The following is a 27,258-nucleotide window of genomic DNA, read 5'->3' as shown; positions in this document are numbered from 1 at the left end:
TTTCTATTAATGTACCTTGCCAAATGAATTAGCTTTATTTTAGTTATTTATTATCTGCGATCGGTGGTCTTTATCAAAAGATTTTCTAAGAAACCTTAGCTCACCAGCTTTTACCAATGCAATCATTCTAATAATTACCCCTTGCTCATATGCATGTATAATTGTAATAATCTATACTGTTCTTGCCGCCTTGCTCGTCATGATAGCGCGCTTGCTTTACCCTTTCGTTAATTTCCTCGATTTTTCATAAATGCGGCTTGCTGTAAAATAATTGTATTTAATTATTTATTCTCTTGTCGTCATAGCCACTACCCTTGATGTTAGCACTTTGGCTAAATTATATCATAGTTAGTATTTTTAATACACTTGCCGGCTCGCCAATGGCTATGATTGATTTCCTTAACCATGAGCATTGTTCCTCCCTATCCTGCCTATTGCTTCGTCTGTACCATGAATTCAACCTAAACAAAAATGAGTGTCTGCTGGTGGCAAGGTAAGGCACCATCGACGAACACAACGCAAAACTAAAAATATATATATGTCTGATGGTGGTTGTGAGGCACCAACGACAAACGCAACGCAAAATAATAAAATGCACGACTGGGTCGCACGAACTTGCTCCTGTATGCTAAGAGTATGTTTAAAAAAGTACTTATATAAGATTTAAAAATATACCTGTAAATTAAGTTTGCCTTCAAAGATATAAATGCCATTATGTACAATTGTACATAATGAAAACCATAGTTCTCTCATGAGCAGAAACTTTTAGGGCGACCAGATGCAGAGTCGTTTATGATGATAATGAAGGAATGTTATTGGTAGCTAAAAGGTACATACTACATTCCTTCTTTACTATAAGTTTTCAGCGCTAACATGAAGTTTTTACGTTCAGTTTATTTATTTTGTTAAAGTTTAAAAAAATAACAAGCAAACGAATAGGTACAAGAAATTGCTATTGATGTTTTGTTTACAGTCAGGCTTTTGTGCGTTTGATATTTTAGTTATGAAGTGACACGTAAGCAGTAGTTGTAGAAGTCGTACGTAATACTTTTATAAATAGGTATAATGTGTATAGGTACGTTGAAAAAGTGATTCTAATAGTAAATACATATACTCTTTCTGGCCCGTTTCTTTAACTTGTACTAAGTTTATATAGGCGAAGGAAAGTAAATCATGTGTGAAACAACCTTATTCGTAAAGAATAATATTTTAAAATCACATATACAAAGTTACCAAGATAATACTTCTTGATAGACATTTTAAATAGACTGTTGATTAAATATATCATATTCGTTAATCCGATACAGTTGCGCTACATGGGCGGCCATCGTTGGTATTTACAATAATTTTAGTTATAAAAATACATAAATATGTACCAAATGCACTAACTTAGATAAAAGCTAGGAATGTAATTACAATTTTGTCAAAATAATGCGTTCCTTCGGGCTCATGCACAGTTAAAATATTAAAAAAATAATATTTTAAGATTCAAAATTTCGCCCGAAAAATAAGTTTGTCTTCAAAAATTTAAATGCCATTTTATAAATAAAAAAATATTTCATTTTTCAAAATTTTTTTATGAAAATCGTTAGAGCGGTTTTTTTTTAAATTAATTTTTTATATATAAAATTTTTCAATTTTGTTCTAAAAATATTTTTGGTATGCAGTTGTTTAGAAATTGTTATTATACGCTATACGTTTGAATTTCGTAAGAAAATGTTGAAACGTTTTTGAGATATCGAATTTTGAAAAATAAAAATTCAATATTTTTTTAAAAATCCAAACAATAAAAAATTGCACTTTTGATAATCAAATATTGTTAGAGCAATATAAGAGCTTATTCAGAAAAAAAATTATTGAAATCGGTTTATAAATTGCTGAGAAAATTAAAAAACAAAATAACGGGTCTATGAGCGGTACCTTTCCTGAGCAATACAAAAATTTGTTTTTCTTATTAAAAGAAGCCAAGTTAAAAAATAAAATTTTAGAGAAAATTTAAAGAAAATCTATCGGTTTGTTTTTGAGAAAATTCGAATTTTCGTTTTTTGACCAAAAATATTGTATGGTGGCCACTGTTAGTTTTGATCTTTAAAAAAAATGAAAAAAACGCCTAACGCGAATCTGTTCAAAACCTTAACTTCCAAGTTTGAACTCAATCGATCCAATGGTTTAGGCTGTAGGAGCGTGGACAGACAGACAAAACCGACCGGACGGAATCGCGGGACCCACTTTTTTCGACTTGTCTACCATCGTAATATCATGTTTGATTAAAATCTCGAGTTCGAAATTTTGCACGAATGCAAAACTTGCCATATAGATCCTATATGTCGCAAGTAAAAATATATATGTATATGTCTGATGGTGGTTGTAAGGCACCAACGACAAACGCAACGCAAAAATAAAATTTGTGTAATTATTTTGATTAGTGGAAATATAGTTTTCCGTCGGCTTTTTTGGTCGCTGTAGTTTTTGCAATGAAACAATTAAGTAACATTAACTTTCAAAACGTTTCGGCAGGGATTGCTGCCTTCTTCAAGGGAAACTTTATTAACACAAAAAAATATAGAAATAATCTTGGATCAATGGAACACAAATACAATATAGTTTACTCACTGAAGAAAATAATAAACAAAATTAATATTAATTACCTATATACATAATTTAACATAAATTAAAAATAAAACTATAAATATAATTGGCACTTTAAAGAATGAAGTTAAGTCTAAATTGAATAAAGCACAAATTAAAATTATATTTGGGTAGAAAGAACAGAAATGTTTTGCGTGAAGTGTTTCGGTTCATGTTTTTTTGTTATTGAGAATTTATGTAATGTTTCTAACGTGTATCGTTTGGAAACATGTTTCTCTGTCTGTAGAACTTCCACGCCTTCAAAGTTTGGAGAATAACCGCTTACAATGCTGTGACTGGCCAGGGCAAGGCGTGACTTATTTCTAAAGGAAAGTCGGAGACAAATGAGGGACTAGAACAAATATCAGAAATGTACTTACTGAATTGTACTTGCAGAAAAAGAACTCTCAACTGAAGCAGCCCTTATCGGAAGTGTTAAAAATAATCTACTCAAATTAAATTATTTAATTTAATTATTAATTAATTAGTGGAAATTTGTCGCGTAACATGTCATTCTTTAAGTGTCTATGGTGTGCTATAACTTCAAGGTGACGAAGGGATGGAGTTGTATACAAAACTTTAAGTTAATTTTTTACAGCCGCAAAACCGTTGCAATTGTGACTTTTGAGTGACTAAAATGTATGCAAAATGCAACCAATTGTCACAAATGACTTCCAATTCAAACTTTAATTAACTTTTTATCTTTAATTAATAATTTTTTTGTTCACACTTTTAGTTATACACCTTGCACTGCAATCTGCTTGTAAACTGTAATTTAGAACAATATCGAATTTGCCTAGTTAATTTTGGCTACTTGTTTCACTTAACTAAAATTACAGTTACTTTCTGCCAAAAATGATTCCACTACGCAATTTTCTTTATGTGGCAACCCCTACTTCTTAAACTTCATCCGCCAAGAATGGTGGAAAATATACAAAAAGTCTAAAATAGACTGGTTACGTTTGTCTTTTTTCTTTTTTGGTTGAATTTTTGTTTACTCTAAGAAAATGAATAACAAGTGTAGTTCGTCAACGTAGGCTCAACCTGACATGCGCAACGAGTATTTCACCATTTCCAGCACTCTGGTTTGTTTTTTGCACAAGCAAGTGAATTTTCAGATACATACAAATTCATCGGATGAAAGTCGGTGAACATTGGGTTATTTCTATGCTTAAGAAATCATTGCGTTGGTTGAATAAAGAAGCACGCCCCTAGCGAGAAATAAAAGAGGAAACGGGAGAGAAAACAAATTTTGTTCTATTTAACGATAAAATAATAACGCGGCATACCTAAGAAAATACATTTTGATTGAATCATTGTAAAGTGATGTCGATGTCACAAGCGTTGCTGTATATGATTTGTTAACCCTACAACCCATACCTTATTTTTTGTTTCGTTAACCTATTTGGGGTTATTCCACACCCCTAAACTTTCAAGTAATATTATGTCAAAAAGAAAACACGAATGATATATGTAAATTGTTGTATTTTTATTAATAACACATTCTTTTTAAACACTTATAACAAAAAATTGGGCTTAGTATTTCAAACTTAAGTGTAAAAAATTAATAATAAGAAAAACCAAAAAAGTACAACGAATTTAAGGAGTCTTTCAAAAATCCAAAAATGATTGGTGCTTAAAGGCGTAAGTCCCCAAATTGTTGAGAATCTGAAAAAAGACAAAAGTTATAATAAATATTTGCATTGAAGAGTTATAGTTTCAAAATATTACCATTATATTTTTAAGCATTCTTTTTAGTTAAAAAATTACAGCTGGTGCATATTTCCATGCGATGTTCAGCGCAAATGTGTCTATCGCATGTTTTGCAGACTGTTTTTGTCTTTTTGTCTTTTATTCTTGGGCACAAAAAGCATCTTCCTTGTTTTGCCTTTTTCGAAGGAGCTTCTTGGCCTTAATCTTCATCAATAACTTCATGAGCTTCGCCTGAAGCATTCATGAAAATTTTGTCTATATTTATTGGTCCTCAAATGAATGCTTATTTTTTGGTCTAAGCGTTTTTGCATATATGGTTTTGCCAAAAAGAAACCCAAAATTATGCAAAAAAATACTTCGTTTTTGTAGTTGTTCCCAAGATTATATAACACCATTGAGTTTATACCGGCTTGGTCAAGCATGCCAAAAAAATATCTGAGCGGCCATCTCCGTGTTTTTCGTGCTACACTATAAGTGTGCACAAGTTGATCAAAAGTATCAACTCCTCCTTTAGTGCTGTTATAGAAATTTATAATTTCCGGTTTTTTCGATTGTGGATCAACTGTCTTTCCCTTATGTAATGAAGAGATAAGCACCACTCCTTTTCCTTTTTTTGGAGTAAACGCCACCAAAGACATTTTATCCTTGAACGCAAACTGGGATGAAAGGATTTCTTTTTTCCTATTAAGCAAAAATGATGGTGGAATCTCAGCCTTGCTTTTGCGTAGCGTTCCTACAACAGTGAGTTTATGTCTAGAAAGCATTTCTTCAACCAATTGTATGGATGTAAACCAATTATCCATTGTTAGGTTTCTACCAGTCCCATGGATACTCTCGGTTATATTTTTTTAACAATTTGGAGTGGTATAGGATCATTCGAAATTCGTATTTCTTTTCCAATATAGGGAATTGCCGATACCATGTAATAAGTGCGTGAATCGCACATCGTTATTATTTTTATACCATACTTATCTGGTTTAGATGGAATGTTAATTCGAAAAGGACAATTCTCTCGGAATTCTAACAGCAGTTCGTCGATTGGGCAGTATTCATGGGGCGTATAGTATTTTGTAGAGTTAAAACAAATTTTTTCCCATATTAGTCTTATTGGTGATAGTTTGTCTGCTCGATCTCTAGTCTCTCGATCGTCAAACCTTATGCAGTTAGTGGGGAACTCAAATCTGTTCTGTCCCATAATCGCTTGAAAAAAAGGGGAACAATTGATTGACCACATATATTTTATGGCTCTCCGAGATTGCTTTTGAATTCCAGCAATATAAAGTAGACATATAAGTGCCCGAATTTCATCAATGTTTGTGTCACCGTTGTATTTTGAAGTTGAAGCTGCCGTAGAAGTGGAGGAGGATGTTGACGCAGAATTTTGTCTTTGAACACCAATCTCAATGTTTGTGTTGAAAACAATAGTTTCTAATATCGTGGAATCAAAAAGGAGGTACCGAGCTTCAACCTCGGATTTCACAAATTTTGCAGCATCCTTACAGCCGGGAACTTTTAGAACAATGTTCCGAGAAGCCATTCTGCCACTGGATGAAGGTGGTTGTAATGTCCACCGGAAACCTTTTTTCCCAACAGAACCCCTTCGTGATGCCGTCTTTCTGAGATCTCTTCTTCTTCACAATCACTGGCAAACATTTCATCATCTTCTTCTGAATCGATTTCCATGTTATCGTCAGAAAATTCTACATGCTCATCATCGTCTTCAACATCAATGTCAAGAAGTAGTTGTTTTATCGCATTTTCCATGTCAGACATTTTGCTTAACCTTTTTCAATTTTCTTAATAAATTTCAATATTTTACTTCCCAAAACTAAAAAAAGCACTCATTTACTTACCGAAACCGCGAAATAAATTTTTACACAAAACCTTAAAAGAAAAAAAAACTTGCGTAAACCTATTTGGGGTAACTGTACACCCCACTGATCAAGATATACACGCAATGAAGAAAGAAAGCAAACTAAATTGGTTTGGGTTATAAAGAAACAATGAAAAAAATAAAAGTCATGACAATCCGTTATAATTTTTCCACTACAAAAAAATATACGGGCAATATAAAATTATAGTGAGGTTCCTACGCACCCCGTATGGGTTCTAGGGTTAATATACAGGTTACGTGAAGTTTGTTTGTTGTTATTGAGATTTACAGAAGGTAAGTCGATGGGAATCGACTTATGTTGTGCCATCGCCAATGCTGTCTTCTCAGATTTGTTAAGTTTTATATCGGACTTATGATGCGAGATGCGTTGTCTAAGAAGTTGTTTTGTGGTTCCAATATAACAAAGGTTGCACGGGACCACGGGTTGATTTACCATTGCAGTTAATTTTGTAGATCACATCTGTTTGTTTGTCCTTGAGTTTGGTAAAACATGTAGACGTAAACCATGGTTTTGTGGTGCGTTTTAAGGGGTTCATCAATATTTCTCGTGATATTTGAATTAAGTATTTTATGGTAGAAGGATAACCATTATCACTTAAGATTTTGATTCCTTTTTTCTCGTTGGCGACGTGGAATCGTACATCACTTATTTTGAAAATATTATTCACTTACTTACTTTTTCTATGTTTCTTTTATCCACTATTGCAAATATTACGTCAACATATTTTTTTATGAATGCAGATCTGTAATAGACGGAGATAGTGGGTTGCCCATTGGCATCCCAATAATGTATTTGTAGATAGTGTCTTTGTATTAAAGAAAATTCTTTTCTTTAAGACAAAAGTCGAGAATCTTATTAAATTTGTGTTTAGCTATCTTTGTGCTTTTGTTTTGTGAATCCCATTTCTTTTTGGTAATGGTGATAGCCAGTTGTACGGGGATGTAAGTGAAAAATGAAACAGCATCAAATGAGACTAAAACATCATTTTGACTTAGTTTTAAATTTTTCGGTTCTTCAATTCAATTTAAATTCAAGCGAATTTTGTTTGTATAGAGTAGCTTGAATTTGTTGTCACGCACTGTAAAATTTTTCCAATATTACATAGATAGCTCGTAGCATGGTTCAATCATGGATGACGTAATCGGGCGCAGAGGCATGTCTGTTTTATGAATATTTGGTGTTCCGTAAATGGATGAGAGCTGTGCGGTGTAAGTAGCCAACTTTTTGCTTTCTTTCTATCGTCAATATAATTTTTGTTTTTCAGCCATTTGACTATGTCATTGTTTCGCGTTTGAAGTGTTGTTGTTGGATTATTTTGTATTGTTCTGTACGTGTTGCGGTCAGACAATAATCTAACCACCTTATTTTCATAATATTTGCGTTTCCTAGTGACTGTGACGTTTCCTTTATCAGCTGGTACAATGACGATATCCTTGAGCTGTTTTAGGAAATTAATTGTTAATTTGTTTACATAAAGTACATAATTAGCAAATCTATCATTCTTTTGATGACGTATGAACGAGTGTAGCATGTTGCTAAATTGTGCTCTCTCTTGTTCTCTTTCGTCTTGTATGCCTCGAATTACTTCTTCTCCATGAGCTAGGAGTTGAAAAAGAGGAAAACTTTGTTTATCAATTGGAAGTGTGAATTTTTTCCCAAATGTTAAAATCCATTAACCTACATTATAAGGGAAGTTGAATGCCTGTACGATTTTCAAACCATTTTTTATGTAATATAATGTTTAGTTCTTTCCATAGCGATGATTTGAGAGCGTCTATTTTGTGTGTATTTCATTGTTGTTTTTTGTTATAAATCTTTTTGTTAAATTGTTTTTCTTTCTTAACAAATTGCTGTATATTCATTTTCTGATATATTTTCTTTGATGCGTTGGTCATGTAATCGGATAGAGTTGTTTGTGCATTTTATTACAAAAAATAGAGTGAACCAAAGAAGAAGAAAATATAATAGAAAATAAATACTGTATGGATGTACAAGGAATTATACTCACATTAAAATAAGCAAAACAAACATTGCTTGGAGTTGTGAAAATTACGTTCCACATTTCAAAAGTAAAAAGGGAGTTAAAATTACTTTCAAAATTTAAATAAAGGACACAATAAAACAATCTATTAAACAAAGAGGTGGTATTATTTTTTCTTTATACCTTTGTTGCAAATACATATGTAGATATATACATAAGTTAAGGTCATATTTCTTTCTTCTTATATTTTTATAACTGCAAGTAAGGCACTTTTATCGATTGTGCACTTACAAAAGTCATGTTTAAGTTCTTAAATTCATAAGATTTATCTGAAATGCATAATCGTAAAAAAATATTGTCAACAAATATTTGTAATAGGTATAAACAAATCTTCGATTAATAAAAAATCTCTTTGTTCATTATAAAATTATTGTCATATAAACAAATATATGTAATATAAACAAATCTTCGATTCATAAAAATTCATTATGTATTCCAATGTATCTGATGCTGTCCTTAGCATCTAACGATATCTTACGTTGCCTTCTGCATCGTTCTGTATGAAATACGATAACAAAAAATAAACATTGTAATAGAATTCGGTTTGTATATTTCACATCACATTGATATACATATCGATGTGTGTGACTTATCCAAGGGATTTATTCTATTCTCTTATCTTTAACCTCAATCGAGGTGGGGCTAAAAAAATAGAAGTTAAGTAGATTTAGTTTGTCTAATTTAAAACCTCAAAAAGCTAGAACTACGACAACCAGTAGCATCCAGCCGCAACGAGCGCAGCAGCAACAATCGAACATAACAAAGTCATCAGGGAAAATATCTTTACTCTATAGTAATCGGAAAGAATAATGAAATCTTGATAATGTAAGGAACAAAGTAAACGATGGGTAAAATAATAAAAAAAATACTTTGTTTTAAAAAATTGTGCATGAAGTGTGACCAGTGCGCGTTAAATTGATAAAAGATTAAATCCTAAATTACTGTCTGTAGATTTTTATTTTTTTTTTGCGTTTTGCTTTGTTGTGAAAACCAACACAAGCCTTTATCCTATAGAAGTAAAATTAAAATTTCACTTCAATTTAATTATAAAAACATGTCGTTGAACGCTGAAACGATCCAAACAAAACAAGAAATTCAAAATTCAATAAATGATATAGCCAATCAGTTTAACGCTCAGAATCAAGCTGTTGTCGAACCATATCGCGATATAGAAATTAATGAAAAAATTAGGTGCGACATAAGTCTCGATGTCGTTAAAACCGTTCCTGAATTTAATGGTGCAACAGAAAAATATCCTTCTTGGAGACAAGACTTCAAAGCAGCTTTAAAATCTTTTGAAAGATATATAGGTTCTACTCGCTACTATCAAGCAGTAGCTATTATTAGGAACAAAATTGTTGAAAACGCCGATAATGTGCTTTCTTCATTTGATACTCCCTTAAATTTTGAAGCTGTCCTAGCAAGGCTTGACCATACGTACAGCGATAAGAAACCATTGTATCTATTAGAGTATGAATTGTCAACTCTTCGACAAGCTAAATTGTCAATTAATGAATACTATGACAAAGTCTCAAAACAACTTACTCTTATAACCAATAAGGCTTTAATGGAGTTAAGCGAAAAATTAGCATTAAGGGTGATTAATGAAAAATATAGGAGCGATGCTTTTCGTATTTTTATATCTGGACTTAACAGTCCTTTAGGAACAATTTTATTTTCTAGCCATCCAGCCGATCTTTCAAGCGCTTTGGCGCTGGAAAAAGAGTTGAATATGAACCAACAACCCTATGCATTTGCGAATGCCTTTGCTGAAAGAGGTAATCAAAAATACTCCATTTACCAAGATCGGAATCTTTCGTACGTTTCACTCTCCCAAACCCGTTTGTTTACATTATTGTATTTGTAATTTTGACAATTAGTCCATGAATAGATGTGAAAACAAACAAAAAAAAAACGATGCCGTGGGCTAGCGGCACTTTGCAAAGCAAAAACAAAATGGGGTGGTTAATAAGTTTGTTTTCAGATTTTTCTTTTTACTTTTTTCGATGAAAAACTCAGTTTTAAGCTTTAGTTTTGCAGTCATTTTGTTGATAGCGAACCAATGTAAATTTTTTCTTGAAAAAAGCATGTTCAACACCAGTTAAATATATTTTATTCACTAATTTACAGCAATCACTACGAAATTGTTTAAATTTCATAACTAACTTCGGATTATTGTATCAAAAATGCGTTCGAAGAACCATCAAGTTAAGGGTGCGAGCGCAATTTATTGAATTCAAATTTTTTTTGCAAGCAATTAAAATCTGTATCATTTTAATAAATCCAAGTATATTTATAGTTTGTTTTTGATGATTTAAGCTTGCAACTATTTTTCAATTCCATTTTGATTAATAAATATTAAATTAAAAAAAAGAGTTATAATCGAAAAATATCTCATCCATAACAATCTTGATTGATGAAAGCATACATGTATTTGCTATCAACAAAAAATATGCTTAAAAGGAACACCAATATTTAAAAAAAAATAATCAGAACGATTATAACGAACTTGTTGAATTAATGCATAGCAAATAAATTGCAAATTTTGACGTTTATTACAAAACGAAAACGTCAAAAAATCGTTCTGAATTTATGCACAAATGATTCAATAGATCATGTAATCGACATGAATGTTTATTGTTGACGTACAGAACTCCCACAGTTTGACGCAAAATAAGTTCAAGTTTACTTATTATTGTTTGAAGGGTATGTTTAATAAAAATGCTACTAATAACGAAAACAAATTAATGAGTTTTATGTATATGTTTTTCTTAATATAATAAATACTATTGTAGATTACTTTTTTTAAAATGCAGAACATAGAAGAAAGTGTAAATAAACAATAGTTTTCAGATATAAAGCAGAGGTTAGCTTAGAAAAATATTTTTGAGAAAGCCAATAATATTTAAGGTATTTAATATAATATTATTCGTGGCATGATGGTTAGTGCGTTGGACTGTAAACGGCTGTTTTTTAGCAGTCGGCTTGACCCCAGAGTGAAGGTAATTTGCTACATGGCCCTCATACGGCCAATGATCGTTTATGGTTGTCCTGTGTGGTTCAACGTTGCCCCTTCCCAGATGGAGAAGTTTCGGGTGTTCGAGCGGCAGTGTTTACGACGCTGTACCGGCTTATATCGAACAGCCGAATCTTCTTATGTGTATTACTATTCCAACGAAGTCCTATACAACGGGGCTCGAATCAACAGAATTAACAATTTCGTGATAAAACTCGTTCTAGGTCACATTGCAAGAGCTATGTCTTCGACCAACAATTTAATTTTCGGGGCGTTCTATCCGAACGACGAGTATTTTGAGAGTGCACGCTTGAGCGGCTTCATTCCACCAGAGGCATTCCTCTTTTTAGACAAATGCGGTCTGATACAGGATAGATTGGCAGTCCCGTTAATCTACCACGTCAGACGAAGAACCGTAGATAGGAGACTCCCGTACAATCGGGACGTCATGGCACAAGGTAGAGCAGAGCTCCTTCGGTTCAGTAGGGCTGTGTCCGAACGGGACCGAACTGATAGGGTGAAGCAGGAGAACCAGTTTTGGTGGCTTCAATCGGCACTTGATAGTGGGTAGTCGGGATGGGGTTTTAAGCCTTGGCCGGCTTACATACTTGTTTTATAGTTTTAGGGTTTAGTTTTAAGTAGAATAGGCATGGTGGCAAGAAAAGAAATAGAAAAAAAAATACAAAAAATAAAAAAAAAAAAATAAAAAAAAAGAACATTAAAAAAAAAAACATGGATTAAAAAAAAAAAAAAATAGACAACAAAGTATGAAAAACAAAAATGTTAGATAGTTAGATTTGCTGCTGTGGTTGTTCTAGTTTTAAGTAGTTTATAGGTAGAATAGGTAGTTTAAGTTAGTTTTTAAGTTTTATTTAAGGACCTTATTTTAAGTAGTTTGTAAGTAAAAATAAATAAAAAAAGGTTATTGATATTAGTTTTTTCAAAATTTTCTAATAAAAACAAAACAAATAAAATTTAAATTGAAGTAAAATAGATCTTAAGGCCGAAAGGCATTAGTAATTAGTGTTATAGTTTAGCTTAGAGTGTCCGTATGGGACCATTAAGTTAGTTGTAAGTTATGGATAATTAGGCTAGTTTTATGAATTTTTGTCTAGCTTTAGGATAGGTTTAAGATTGAATAAATAAAAATGAATTTGAAAAAAAAAAAAAAAAAAAAAAGTGCGTTGGACTGTCATGCAAGGGGTCTTGGGTTCAATCCCTGCCTGTTCCACCTTAATTTAAAAAAAAAATAATTTTCGCAGGTACTACCTCTTGCCGAGGAATTGACAAATCCTTCAAGTGTAATTCTTGTCATGAAAAGTGCTTTCTCAAATTAGCAGTTCGGATCCAGCCTAAAATTTTAGGTCCCTTCCATTCCTGACAAGAGTACTCGTACACAGGAATGGTTGAGAGTTGTAAGGCACTAGGCCAAGGTTTACAACGGACTGTTGTGCCACCCCATTTGATTTTTTTTGAATATAATATTATTTAAGGTATTTATTGCACTCATTTAGTTGGTATTGTGTTTAACCATATTGCCTATTTTTGTCCTTAAAAATGCTTTACACAAAGCAACTTATTTTTTAAAACATGGTTCCCTCAAATTTGTATTCCAAAATCTAACTACAAACAAAATTCTAACTCTAACATAGTCACTCAAAAAGAAATTTTCAGAAATATTCCTGCAACAAACAAAACTAAAATTTGCTCGTGCAATTATCGAACTGCTTAAATGATGAAAATACTAATTTAATTGAGAAATTTAAACTAGCTAAAGTTGGCAATGGAACTTCACAAGTAGCATTGTCTGTACAAAGAAATTTTGAGGCATCCGACTATTGTTTCCACCTGAACTTCTAACGTCACCAAACAAATGTTCTAAGCCAACTACACCTGAACAAATTATCTGTATTGTCGTTTTACAAAGTATTGTGTTACACTTTTGCCCATTTCCAATTATACTTAACCAGTTGCAGCTCATATTGCGTTCGCAAATAATTTAAGTAAATAAAAACCAGCACTAATAAATCATTAAATATGTATTTGGTCAATCTTATTTCATATCCATTAACAACATTTATTTGGATTGAAATTAAAAAGCTAAACAAATCTTCCAATTTAAAACCATGTCAGCATCAGATTCTGTTGGTTAGGATTGTTTAGTTTTTGAACGAGGCCACAAAACATTCTAAATAAAGCATTTAGATGTGCCTGCAGACTATAAAGAAGCATTTTGATGAGCCGGAACACTAAATGTGAGAATGTGTTTGGTTTTTGCATCATTTCACGCACACTTTCTCACATTTAGTGTGTACTTAGCTTGTAGGCAAACCGAAATGTCAGTCTGAGATTCCGATCTTGGTAATGGAGTATTTTTGGAGGTAATAATAACAAAAAACCTTCACCACGCTTTAATCAACCGCAATTCAGATATAGTAATCAAAATAATCATTCACGAACTCAACAAAAAGTTGAGCCAATGGACATAAATCCAACATCGTCAAAATTTACACAGAATCCTAGGCCAAGTACATCTGGATATTTAAGGAACCAAGGTTAAATAGAGTGACCCCGAATGGTGGTTCGGGAAGAAATAATTTCAATTCGCATTCAGAATTCCAAAAAAAAAAAGAATCTGATCAGCCTACAGGCTCTAATACAATTCAACGCGTTAATCATGTCATAACAAGTGACAATAAATCTAATGAAGAATATATTAAAACAAATTTATTAAAAAGTTAAAATGGGTGGTGAATAAAAAAGGTGGATTAAAATATTAATTGATACTGGTGCAGCAAAAAACTATATTAAATAATTTTCGTTTCAGGGATTGAATGTTTAAATGAACCCTTTGATATTTCTTCTGTTTACGGCTCGACCCGTATAAATTAGAAATGCTTTATAGACTTATTCGGTTTAGTATCCGATTTTCTAAAACAAATTGGTGCAACTTTAAATAGTGTTTCTAGTAAAATAATGTATAATAATGGTGTAGAATCACTCCATTTTATGGCTTTCGCTCAAGTCAATAACTTATTAGCGGAAATAAAAGATGTTCCAGAAGCAGTAAACTCTGATTTTAACACATTAACAACTCGAAAATACGAATTTTGTCGTGTTCCATTCGGGCTTAAGAAAGGACCTAGTATTTTTCAAAGAACTATAGACGATGTTTTGCGAAAAGATAAAAGCGTCCGTTGTCGCGTATATTCTGATGACATTTTAATATTTTCTCAAGACGCTGTCAACATGTCAAGGACATAGAAAGCGTAATCAAAAAACTTTCAAATGCAAATATGAAAATAAACCTCGAAAAAATGAAGATTTTTAAAATCAGTGTAGAATTTTTAGGATTTATCGTCTGCCAAGGTGGTCTTAAAACGACTAAGGAAAAAGTTCGCGCTATAACACAGGAATGGCTGAGAGTTGTAAGTCACTAGGCCATAGTTATCAACGGATTGTTGCGCCACCCAATTTATATTTTATTTCAGTATTTTTTTTGCATAGTCTTTTAAAGGCAATGTTGGTTTTAGTATAAAGATCCTTGAGGAGAATAGTTGGAAATTTCCGAAAGTCTTTGAGCCAACCAAAAGATTTTCGCCTTGCTACTTCACACTCCTTAAACCATTTATCCCTATAAACAAATGTCTTTTTATGAACCTGTGTGTACGATGGATACGATATTTTAGCTAAATTATAATTCTACCTTATATTGAGTTGTTCCTCTGTGTTTAAATTGCGTTGTAGATTATTCCTATACTCATTGGCCTTTGCATGTTCTCACGTCAACTTTGATGGGAGTAACATGTTGGTTATTTCTTCGTTTACACCGTCGTAGCTGCTATGTTCAAGTATATCACGTAATTTTCCAAAATCCTTTTCCCAATGATTGCAGTTTATGTAAGTAGTATAAACTAGAAACATGAACAAAACATGATGTTTAAGAGTTAAGTTTTTCAGAAAAGGTGTGAAGAGAGAAAAGAATCGTTAAGTAAAAAGACATGTTAATTTTTTTTATATTTTTTTATTTTCAATTAAATTTTAATATTTAAAAAAATAGTTAGTATATAAGCTTTTGTTTTTAAAGAATACAGCAGGTGGGCCACTGCCACAAGACTGTAAATGTTGGTAGTATCCACATTACCAACCTCCTTCAAAGCGGAATCCTGAAGCTGCTGGAACTCCCAGCAGTGGCAGCCATATGTTGCTAGCCACTCTTCCATCTGTTGTGTAATTTTTATACTTGCGTCCTGATGATTCATGTTGGTTGTATTTATTTTTGCTATAAACTGATAATTATGATGATAATGCTTAAAGCATTTATATAAAAAAAGGGCAATTAACCCTGCAGTCGTCGCGCGGATTACTATTGTAATCCACTCATACAAAATGGAGTATTCCTAAGAAACTAGTGATGGGGATTTTTCGTCTCTTTTAGTACTTACAGTTAAATAGTTAGAACAGTTAGTTAACTTTACTTAATATAACATGTAATTACATTTTAAAGCCAAAATAAATTTGAAAAAATTAAAGCATTTTGGTTTTATTCTAATTATAAAATGGATTACATAGTGTAATCCACCCGACGACTGGTGTAACATTTTGGTGCGCGACGACTGCAGGGTTAAAAAAACACATACAAACTTAAGTATTTGTATGCAGACTATTACAATCCATACATTTTCAGAGACCCTCTGATTTTCGTAGCACACTTTCAATAAATTTTATGGATGTTAAAAGTCATGAGAAATAAAAATCAAATAGGGTCAACACTATATTTCTGTAAGGATGGATGTCAACAATTAAAATTTACGATTATGATATTTGCATTGGTATATCAAAACCCTGATGCATCGATAGCATCATATCAATCATCGGACTAATAGAACTTTATATGTACCTCTATCTGATACTTTAGAATTTTTGAATGGAATACATTTTGAGGATGTTTAAAGTCAATGGAAATAAAAATATTTAAATATGGTTAGCACTATAAGCCAGCAATTAAAATTTACGATTATAATACGTGCACTGATATAACAAGACCCTGATACATCGTTACCATCATGGTCCACTTCACCTATTCAAGCTTTTAACCCTGCAGTCGTCGCGCGGATTACTATTGTAATCCACTCATACAAAATGGAGTATTTCTAGGAAACTAGTCGTGGGATTTTTCGTCTCTTTTAGTGCTTACAGTTAAATAGTTAGAACAGTTAGTTAACTTAACTTAATATTACATGTAATTACATTTTAAAGCCAAAATAAATTTGAAAAAATTAAAGCATTTTGGTTTTATTCTAATCTTAAAGTGGATAACATATGTAATCCACGCGACGACTGGTGTAACATTTTGGTGCGCGACGACTGCAGGGTTAACAAACATGAACACAGACAAAGTTTAACTTAAAATTATTCAAATTCAAAAGAAAAGAAAAAAAAAAAAACTCAAAGACTTGTTACCGTTTTTACCTGAAATTGATAAGCAATATCCTAAAACATTGCTTAATATTTAGAAACTAAAAAAGTGATAGCAGTAGAACTGCTTTTTTATTTTGTTTTTACCAAATTAATGTATTTACAATGTACTATCTTTTTAAGTAATAAATTAATAAGAATATTGTACTGTAAATAAAAACGTTGTTATAGCAGTAGAATTGCATTAATTTTTTTTTTATTTTTAAAGAAAAATAGTTAAGTTTTTTTTTTTTTTAAATAAAGACTTTATTAAAAACAAAAAAGATATAATCGATTTTTTTTTTAATTTTAGCACTCAACTACATGCTTTCTTGCCTTTCACATTATATATTGATATTGTTCCACGTGTATGGAACAAAAATCGTTTTCAAAATGTATGAGGTGGGATACAAACCAAAAAGTAGACTTTGTGCTGATTAACGTATCATGTTAACGGTAAGGCAAAGTACTTTGAAAATTGGTAGGTGGAGTTTTAATAAGACTAACTTCAATTTAAAAAAATAAAATATTATCGCACAGTTTCGGGGTACTAAGTACGCGAACCTTTAAATGCGTTTTTCTCGAAAAATTTCTCGGGCGACAACGTAAAGTAAACAAAAATCGTCAACGATCAAAAATCAAACTAATGTCAATAAAAATTGTCAACTATCAAAAAAAATAAAATTGAATCTTCATAGAATATGATGATAATGCATGTGTACAAATCCACACATATTTATAGTCTGTAAGAAGATTAAGAATATCAAAATATTATATACAAGCAGTGTTTTTCCTGGCAGATTAGTTCAGTTTCTTCTTGTCACTCCTACGTATAGCAGAAGATTTCCCCCTACCAGTGGCAAAGGATCCGGTGCTCAAGTTAGTAAATAAAATACTTGTTTAAATTTTTGATTTTGCGTTTTATTTTAAAATCTTTAAAAAAAACCGGAGGATTTAAAATACAAAATTATCGCAGTCACTAAGAATTTGAATGAAAATTAATTAATAGATGAGATAGTTTTTTAATTTTGGTGCGGATTAACGTACAACGTACATTATCTAAAACATTATTCAACGATCCAAATTAAATTGTGTTTTGTGAAAATTTATAATACTGAAGTATTTTAGTGGACAAAACAATTTCGTATCAGAAAAACAAAATTATGTAAGTGTTCATAAAATTTTGTAATACACGCATTTCGTAGAGAGATAAGTAATTAAAACAAGAATTAAGTGTCAACGGAAAACATAGTGTCTACGAAAAAGACAAAGTGTCTATGCAAAAGACAAGCATTAAAAAAAAAAAAAAAATAAGAAAGTGCATACAAACAAAAAAATAATAACTTTCATAAAAATAGAGGTGAATGAAAAACCTGCGGAAACTAAGGGAAACATTTTTTAAAATACAAGAGGAAAATATAAACAAAATGAACGAGCTCAAGCTCAACAGGCTGCACTTGCAAATCAGCAAGCTCAATTAGCCGAAATTCAAGCTCAAGCAAAAGCGCAAGCTCCGGTGGATCCAGTGCAGTTTGGATAGAACAATAAAAATTATATTTAAAAGAATTAAGAATGATTAATCCATTTAAAGTATCATCACACAATTTGGCTCTTTTTATATCATCGATGAAGTATTTACTTGAGAGAATCCAGGATCCAACATACATGGAACAAGCAGTTGAAGGTGACGCTTTGAGAACAATAAATAGTCTACAACATCTTGCATCTTGGGCAGATGTAAAAGAACAGCTGGTAAGACAATTTGGCATTGAAAAATCATATCTTAAATAAAACCAGACAGAAATAAAAAGTGTCAATGGGACCGACACAATCAGGAATTATAATAAAATTGACAATTTGCTGCAAGAGTTACAAACAAAAACTTAACTAGAACCCGATAACGTTTATACTCAAAAGAATAATGAATGTATAGCTTTAGAATCATTTAAAAGCACATTGTCACCCAGCCAAAAGTCAGTAGTGTAGTAGCAAATAATATTATGTAGACTTCTGACCTGTTAGAGCGTAATACCATGATAAGCAAAATCAATGAACAAATTAAATATCAAAATATACCAAAATCAAATCAAAATAATTTTAATCAAAATCTAAATCGGAATTCTTTTAGAAATAATTTGCATCCCAACAACTCATTTAGACAAAATAATGTCAATAACAATCTTAGGCCGCAACATGATAGAATACCTCCAGAACAAGGTAGACAAAATGTTCATAGAATATTTGGAAACGCAAATTCAAATAATTTTAGATTCGGACTTACGAGTAATAGAAATAATAATTATCAAAGATCATTCAATTCAGGGCAGTATATGAATAATAACTATAATAAAACTAATAAGAATCCAAGGCCAGAACATATGGATGTAAATAATACGGAAATAATAAAAGTTACAATAAATAATACAAAATGTACTATTCTTATAGATACTGGCTCAACAACAAGTATACTTGATGAGTCACAGCTAATATAAATTCCGAGAACTTTAATGAAAGTTCAAATCAAAATTAAATCGGTCAATCATGAAAATATTATGAAATTTAAGATCATAACTGAAGTACCGGTAGAATTCAATGAAGGTGAAGCTACCATGACATGGCAGTTAATAAAAATTCGAAATAATAAATTTGTAGGAATCATAGGTCAAAATTTATTAAAACCTATAGGAGCGACATATGAAGAAATTCAAACTCTAGAATATTGCAACTCCACGCAAATGAGCCAACCAATAGAAAAGAATTTAAATTATGAAGAAAAACAGGAATTAAAATATGTATTGATGAAAATAAATATGTTTTTTATCACAAAGGTGATAAATTTACTTCAACAACACAAACTATGCATAGCATTAGGACTGAGCATGATAGTCCCGGCGCAGGGACATAAATCCTCGGGATACAAGTCCCGAATTTCTTTTTCGGGACTTATGTCAAACTTTGCTTCGTCACAAGTCCCGAATTCGATCCGGGACTTATGTCCCACCCTACTGAGATGTAATTCCTGAAAAAATATTTCGGGACTTATGTCCCATGTACGCATAGAGACAATTTAAAGAAACCACAGCTGACGAAATGGTAGAACCGGTTTTATTCACTCAATTTTTTTTCGGTAGTACCTACTCCAATGCAAAGCACAGTTACAAGCTGTTGGAAAAAAGCAAATTTTGCAAATGTAGGTATTGGTAAGTCCAAACTGCATCGTGACAAAGTTAGATCATGGAAAGTGAAAGTTTAATTGAAAATTGTGATATTCCGTTTGAGTTCATACAAGGGCTCATCAAAGGGGCTGTATCAAATCTTGTAAAGCAAGCATAACATTTGATTTGGTGTCTAACAAAGTTATTAAGAAAAGTGATGCATTACATCCTCATTGTGATCAAGAAGAGATGATGCAAAAAATGAAAATATCTACTTCATTAAAAAGTGAATGCTCTGTGTCACACAAAAGAGGAACAACAGCCAAAGAAATTTTCGATGCTAAGCGACTAAAAATGCCAGGCGCAGCACATTTGGTGCAGTATTCATCTGTCAAACGACACATGAACAGAATTAAGAGTGCCTCGCTACCAAAATCACCACTTAATTTAAGGGAGGTTAAAGATGCATTTAGCAATGAGAATGTTTTGTTGAATTTTGGCATGTCCAAATACGACAATGAAAAGAGCTTCTATAAACACATTGTTTTAGAAGCACAATTTAGTTACACCATATTTTTAGCGCCAAAAATCGCCAAATTAATTGGAACGTTGCCTCAATCGGAACCAAACTATTTGATTGATGGGACCTTCCATGTTCTTCCTTCGATTGGGTGTAGGCAATTATTAATTGTATACATAGCGCATGCCAAACATGTAAGTTCTCTTAAGATTGTGTTTGTCATATATTTTTTATACAAATCTATGATTCAAAGTAAACATTTGTTTTTACTAATATAGTAACTGGATTTACTAATATAATTGCATTTTATATTTTCTTTAATCATATTTAAGAAAATATAATAGACATATACCTATAATTTAAAAAGGCATTGCATAAATCGGTGTTATAAAGAATTTGAGAAAAATATTATAAGGCAAACAAATTATTGCGAATTTTATTAAATAAAAATGACAAAATCGTATGTTGAAAATATTTGTTAAGTTTGAATTGAAATGTTGTGTTAAAAAATAGTCTTATAGGTTGCTTAGTAAATGATCATTTATTATAAAAATATATTTGTATCACAAATTGTTTTTGTTTCATTATGACCCATCAAAATGAGACATAAGTCCCGAAAAAGAAATTCTTGACTTATGTCCCTGCGCCGATAGTCCCAAATTGATTAAAATACATAGATACCCTAAAATCCACGAAAGAGAAATTGAACGGCAAGTTATTGATTTATTACAACAAGGTATAATACGAAAAAGTGTTTTCCCTTATAATGCACATATGTTTGGGTAGTCCCAAAGAAAATAGATGATTCAGGTGAACACAAATAGTGAATGGTAGTCGATTATAGAAAACTAAATGAAAAAACAATCGAATTTAAGCATCCTATGGCTAATATAGATGTATATTAGATAAATTCGGACGAGCTCAATATTTGACCTTGCGAAAGGTTTTCATCAAATAAAAATGAATTCCGTTGATTCTGAAAAAACACTTTTTTCAACTCCATACGGACATTATGAATGGTTAAGAATGCCTTAAAGTACAGGTAGATAAATGTAATTTTCTTAAAAGAGAAACAAAGTTAGGGCATACAATTACAGACAAAGGTGTGAAACCCAATATAGATATGACAGGAAATGTATTAAAGACTATGCAAAAATTGCACAACCCATTACCAAATATTTAAAGAAAGACAGTGGCGATTCCTCTCAGTTGGTTAGGTTGGCTGCGCCAACCCTAAAATTTCAGCTTAAATCGACAAACAAATTATTTCTATAAAGATTGAATGCATAAAACAAAAAGACATAACTTCCCAATGTGCTTAAATCATTATAAAACCAGCAAAACCTATATAAATAGAGCCATTTACTGCAACCCGTACGTGCTATATTAATCCCATACAAAGTTACTTTTTAATGTTTTTAATTTCAGTCTAGAGTTGGCGATAAAATTTGTCGCCATCAAATGACATTCAAACCTATACTATTTTTCCCGATGTGCCGATATGCTATCTCATTCTATCTTTAAGAACAGACTGAAAAAATATTCACAAAAGTTGGCGCTACTAATATGCGCCAACGCAACAAGTAGAAAAATGCGAGAAGAAAATGTGTGTTTCTGCTTGGTCGTTTGTAGCGAGGCTGCTTCAGTGCGAAAATCATAGAAACTAGGCATGCTGCTAGGTTGCCAGAGTCTAAATTGCATGATATATCCTTTTTTTCATGCGATATAGGCTTATAAAAATCTGGCAAGCCTGAACCTGTGGAGAGAAACATGAGAAAAAATGCATTGGGACTGTAGCTGTGGGATATGGTTTTCTCTATTTGGGTAGAAAAACCCGAGAAAAAAATTGATGGTGTGTGTTTGCTTAATGCTTGGTCGTTTATCCTAAACCTAATTTTCAGTTAATGAATGTTCTGTTTCAATGAATTTATCTTGAAACTTAATTGTAGTTTTCTTTTCAGTTGCGGAATTAATTAAAAAAAAACTTGTAACTGTCATAAATTAAATTATACGTATTAACATTTTCGGTACATTTCTCAATATTTACAAGCATTTTAAAGGCAACAGAATTGGTCAATGAATCTGTTTAACTTTATTTTTTTCATTTTTTTTGATAGTACGCTATTTAAAAGTTCTTATCCAGCGTGGCGATTTCATGTGGCAGTACTTTATAGGCGAATTTGAACTTTCCTTTTAAATTTATTATCAAAAACTTTTTTCTTAAAATAAATAAGCTTTATAGGTATAGATAAAACCTACGTGTTTTAAAACATAATTCAATTGTTACAAAAAAATGGGTGTCAATGTGTTTCATGTAAGTTTTTTAACATACACCATTTAGTCCAGCAAAATAAGGGTTCTTATATTGAAAAAAAAAAATTGTATAGGAACCTACCTACCGAGCATATATTTTATAATTTTATTTCGATGATTCTTTTTACTTTTGATAACCTACACTACATAGGTACCTACATACCTACAGTGCGATTTTCATACAAATAATCTATCCAAAATGAAGTGTATGGGCGGGTGGGGTATGTGTTAGTAGCGTACGGCTGTATTTTTCTTTGGGGTTATGCAATCTTTTACATTGTACATTACTGCTCTAAAATAAGAAAATATCATTTGATCTTGCTGGGTTTCATAGATTATTCGGCATAGACAGTCCAGTCAACGAAATAAATTTGCTTGCAAGAAATAATGTTCTCTTGGTTATTTTTGTATATGCTAAGCGTTACCTCCAGGTATGCATAACATTCCTAAACTCCCCAGCCCAGGGGCCGGAAACTGGACCTAAGAGGGGGGTAAATGTCGCCCTTTTTAACTTGTTGTAAATGCTTGTTAAACGAATCATATGAGTGGAAAAGTTAAAAGCAAGTTACTAGCAAATTAAATTGCAAATATTTTTATATTTTAGCTAGAATCATTTATAAGGGAGATGCGGGAAGTAGAAAAGTCAATAAATCTGAAAAAACATTGTTAAGGGTATCTACATAACCTTTTTTATAGGAAATTTATTTTACTCTAATTTTGTAATTTAATCTTTTCAGCTCGATGTGCAAATATTCACAAAAATATAAAAAGAGGTATATCAAACCCCCCTCCTGTACTTAGCTCGCGGCACTTGACTTTTGGTATGTTATACCTGTGACATTTACGAGAACACTATTTTTTGGCCCGTCGTTGACTGGACTATTAGAAAGTGAAGCTTAAGCGGGAAAACAAAAAACCACCATTTTAAGGCTATTTAACATTAAAACAACTGTATTTTACTATGTATTGTAAAGAAAAAACATTTGTTTTTTTTACCTATGTAGTAGGTAGGGGGTAATCTCTGAGTTACTGAATGTATTCTTAAAATTCTCTCGCTATTTAAAAGCCACAATGTCCACGCTTAGATACAAATATGCTTAAGAGCGTCCTTTTTCTCACACAAAGAACAAAAGAACATCAAAAAAGAATGTCTTAGACACTTGCCCATTTGCAAGGACATTTCTCATGTTTTTATTTTTATATTTCTAAATCTTAAGAAGAAAAATGAATTTTGCTACAGCTGAAGAACATTTACGGAAAAACTATTAATAATTAAAATTGGCGGCCTTGTCCTAAATTAGGGAGTTTAAAAACAACGTATAAAGACTCTAAAAGAGAGTGTATACGAAGTTTTAATACAACTCAATATTCACTTTATCCGTGGTTAGCAGGGTGTGCAAACAAAATTGCACTGTTCTGTTGGCCTTTTTTACTTTTCTCCTCTCTTTCAATCGAGGAAACTATGTTAAAACTCTCAACCTGTTGAAACGTAACGACCCTATCATACCTCAACACTTTGAAACTGCTACAGTTTTTAAAGGAACATCAATGGCGATTCAGAATGATTTAATCAAAGCGGTTGGAGAGGTACTCAGCTTAGCTCAAATATAACGAAACAATTACAACAAGCAACATTTGTTACTATAATGCTCGATGAGTCATCTGACATCTAAGATAAAAGTAATGCGAGCAGACGGGTTTGATCAATTTTGGCAGTACACCATCGAAATTGTTCCATTAAACGCTGAAAAAAGAGCGGTTCCAAACGAAGATTTGTGTTCAAACGAAATTAAATTCAAGAAATTATTTTTCGAAGTAATTGACAACCTAGACATGCAGGTTTCAGAGAGATTTTCATCTATTGAAAAATTGAAGTTTTTCAATCTGATGAACGGCAAAAAAATATTAGAATATCGCCAAAATCAATATTTTCCTGATGATTTGATAACAAAACTGATTGAATTCTACCCAGAATTATTTAAATTCAGTCAACTGATAAATGAATTTACCGTATTACGAGTATATGCCAACTATACCGAAATTAAACTGCCGGAAAATACATCAACAACAGCGAAAACTTTGAATCCATATGACGTTCTTCTCTTGTTGGAGTCCAAAAATATTTCTAGAAGCTTTGAACAAGTTTATTCACTTTCAAAACTTATCTTATTCCAACTTATCCATTCCAGCTACAACCGCTTCAGTCGAACGTGTTTTTTCTGCGTTGAAAAGAATAAAGATGTATCTTAGAAGCACACAAGGCCAGGAAAGATTAAGCAACTTAGCTCTTATTTCAATAGAAAAACAAATCTTGTCAGAGTTAAGAAAAATTGAAAGCTTTTATGAGGAAGTTCTTGAAAAAATTTTGAAAATAGAGCGACGACTTGATTTTTTATATAAATAAATAAGTTTTTAATGAAAAAAAAAATAACTTAAAAAATAAATAAAATGGTTTGTTTTTATTACGTTTAGCTTTGATCAAAGTAGCCAACCCAGAACTGAAGACCAGGAACCGCCACTGAAGAAAGACACAAACATTGATAAAAACGATATTAATTATATTACAGCACATCAAAATAAAAAAAATGCGCTTCAAGCGGGGCCAGTACTTGCATATCCCGATTTTGGAGCAGTGCTAACACAGAAAGGACATTCAAAAACATTTATAAGTAGAACTCTCAATAAACATGAAAGAAACTACAGTGCAACAGAAAAAGAATTACTCGCTATAGCTTGATCGTTTTGATCTTAAAACAGGCCACCAACCATTAAAATGGCTACAAACAATAAATGTAGGCAGAGATATTTCACCCAGATTACAAAGATGGATACTCCAATTAGGAGAAAATCGAATATTTAAAAGGTACATAATACTGTAGCAGATTTTTTGAGTAGAGAAATTAAAGACAAGCAAGAAGTTCACATGTTAGAACGGGATTCAGTCAGACCTACAGTACAATTACAACAAGAAATGAATGATCACTCTCCAATCAAAGGCAGTGCAGTGAATATTTTTAAGCAACATATCATATTAAAAGCAGGAAATGGATTGAACAAAAGCCCTAAACATAAATGAATACATATTGGAATAAATGAATTATATAAAGTTAATTTTAATGATTTAATAATACCGTTAATAGGACAAGCAAGTACAGGAATTTATACTGAATTAACAGACAGTGAATACAATTTTATAAATGTAAACATTTTGTTAAGGACTTAGACAGATGAAGAAGCCATTAAACACATAAAATTGTATCATGAACAAGAAATAGGTCATGCAGGCATTGAAGAAAATTATAACAAACAAAAATCTATTTCAGGAAATAAAAAGAATTAATAAATGACGTAATCAATAGTTGCAATATTTGCAAACAATCTAGGTATGATAGACGACCAATTAAAGAAAAATTTCATAACAGAAACTCCAAAAGACGTTAATAAGATAGTTCATATAGACATTTATTGTATAAATAAAACAAAATACTTAGCTTCCATTGAGAAATGTAGTAAGCTAACTACTGCTACATACGTTCCAAACGTTTCTCATGAAACCTTAGAAGAAACAATTTTACAACTATAAGCCATAAATGGTAAATCAAATAGAATCATAATAACAATGAATTTAACTTTCCAAGAATTATTAAATCATTAGAAGGCATATAGACAGGCACATAGAAATAAACTTTACTAAACCAAAGAACATTAAACATCCTAAACGGGAAACGAACCCTAGTATTCTTGAAATTCGAGTAGCTGTTCACAAAACTAATCTCTTTTGTAATACGTCGATACATTCTACTACGAAGCAAAATCCATATGATATACAGAAAGGCAATAAATCAAGACAATTTAATCAAAGCTAACCAAATGAACAGAAAAACCGAAAGAAGAGTTAGTTTAGTGTCAAATACAGATAGACATATAATTTTATAGTTTGTAAGAAGAATTAAGAATATCAAGATATTATATATAAACAGGGTTCTTCCTGACAGATTAGTTCAGTTCCAATTTGAAACTCCTACGTATAGCAGAAGATTTCCCCCCACCATAGTAAAGAATCCGATGCTCAATAATAAAATACTCATTTAAATTTTTATCTTGAGTTTTATTTAAAATCTTGCACTAAGATCCCTTAGAAAATTTCTAAAGGTGCTCAAAATTGACGATCTTGCTACCAAATACTAAGCAGGCTATTGCCTCTTTAAATCGATACAAAAAATGAATAGTATCTATATTTGAAAACTGTTTTCAACAAATGTGAAAAGATAAGCTGCAATTTAATTTAACGGAAATATTAATTAAATTGAGAGAATACGAAACCTCAAAAAGAAATACGGATTTTTCCAAGTCTGTAGTCTTCATATAAAAATATTTACAATTTTCTTCAAAAAACAGCTTCTATATCGAGATTAAAAAAAACATTGTAAGAGAACGTATAAACGCAACAAACAGACAATATACAAGCTGGTTCGTTGATTCTGATGAATGCACATAAAATTCTGATGAATGCTCATAAA

General features: G+C 31.7%; 1 protein-coding gene and 1 long non-coding RNA gene across 3 annotated transcripts in view; both read right to left on the bottom strand.

The window, feature by feature from the left end:
- Window positions 1–27,258, bottom strand: part of LOC129953726 (glycine receptor subunit alpha-2) — a 209,268-nt gene that overhangs the window by 119,681 nt on the left and 62,329 nt on the right. The gene's annotated exons all lie outside the window — the stretch shown is intronic.
- LOC129953728 (uncharacterized) lies at window positions 2,489–3,615 on the bottom strand. Its single transcript, XR_008782579.1, has 2 exons — window positions 3,009–3,615; window positions 2,489–2,951 (listed from the first exon to the last, which is right to left on the bottom strand). It is a non-coding gene; the product is annotated as an uncharacterized LOC129953728 (long non-coding RNA).

The sequence above is a fragment of the Eupeodes corollae genome, chromosome 1 (genome assembly GCF_945859685.1).
Source record: "Eupeodes corollae chromosome 1, idEupCoro1.1, whole genome shotgun sequence".
Lineage (NCBI taxonomy): Eukaryota > Metazoa > Arthropoda > Insecta > Diptera > Syrphidae > Eupeodes > Eupeodes corollae.
The sequence above is the reverse complement of the archived record's forward strand: the minus strand, read 5'-3'. Positions and strand labels throughout refer to the sequence as shown.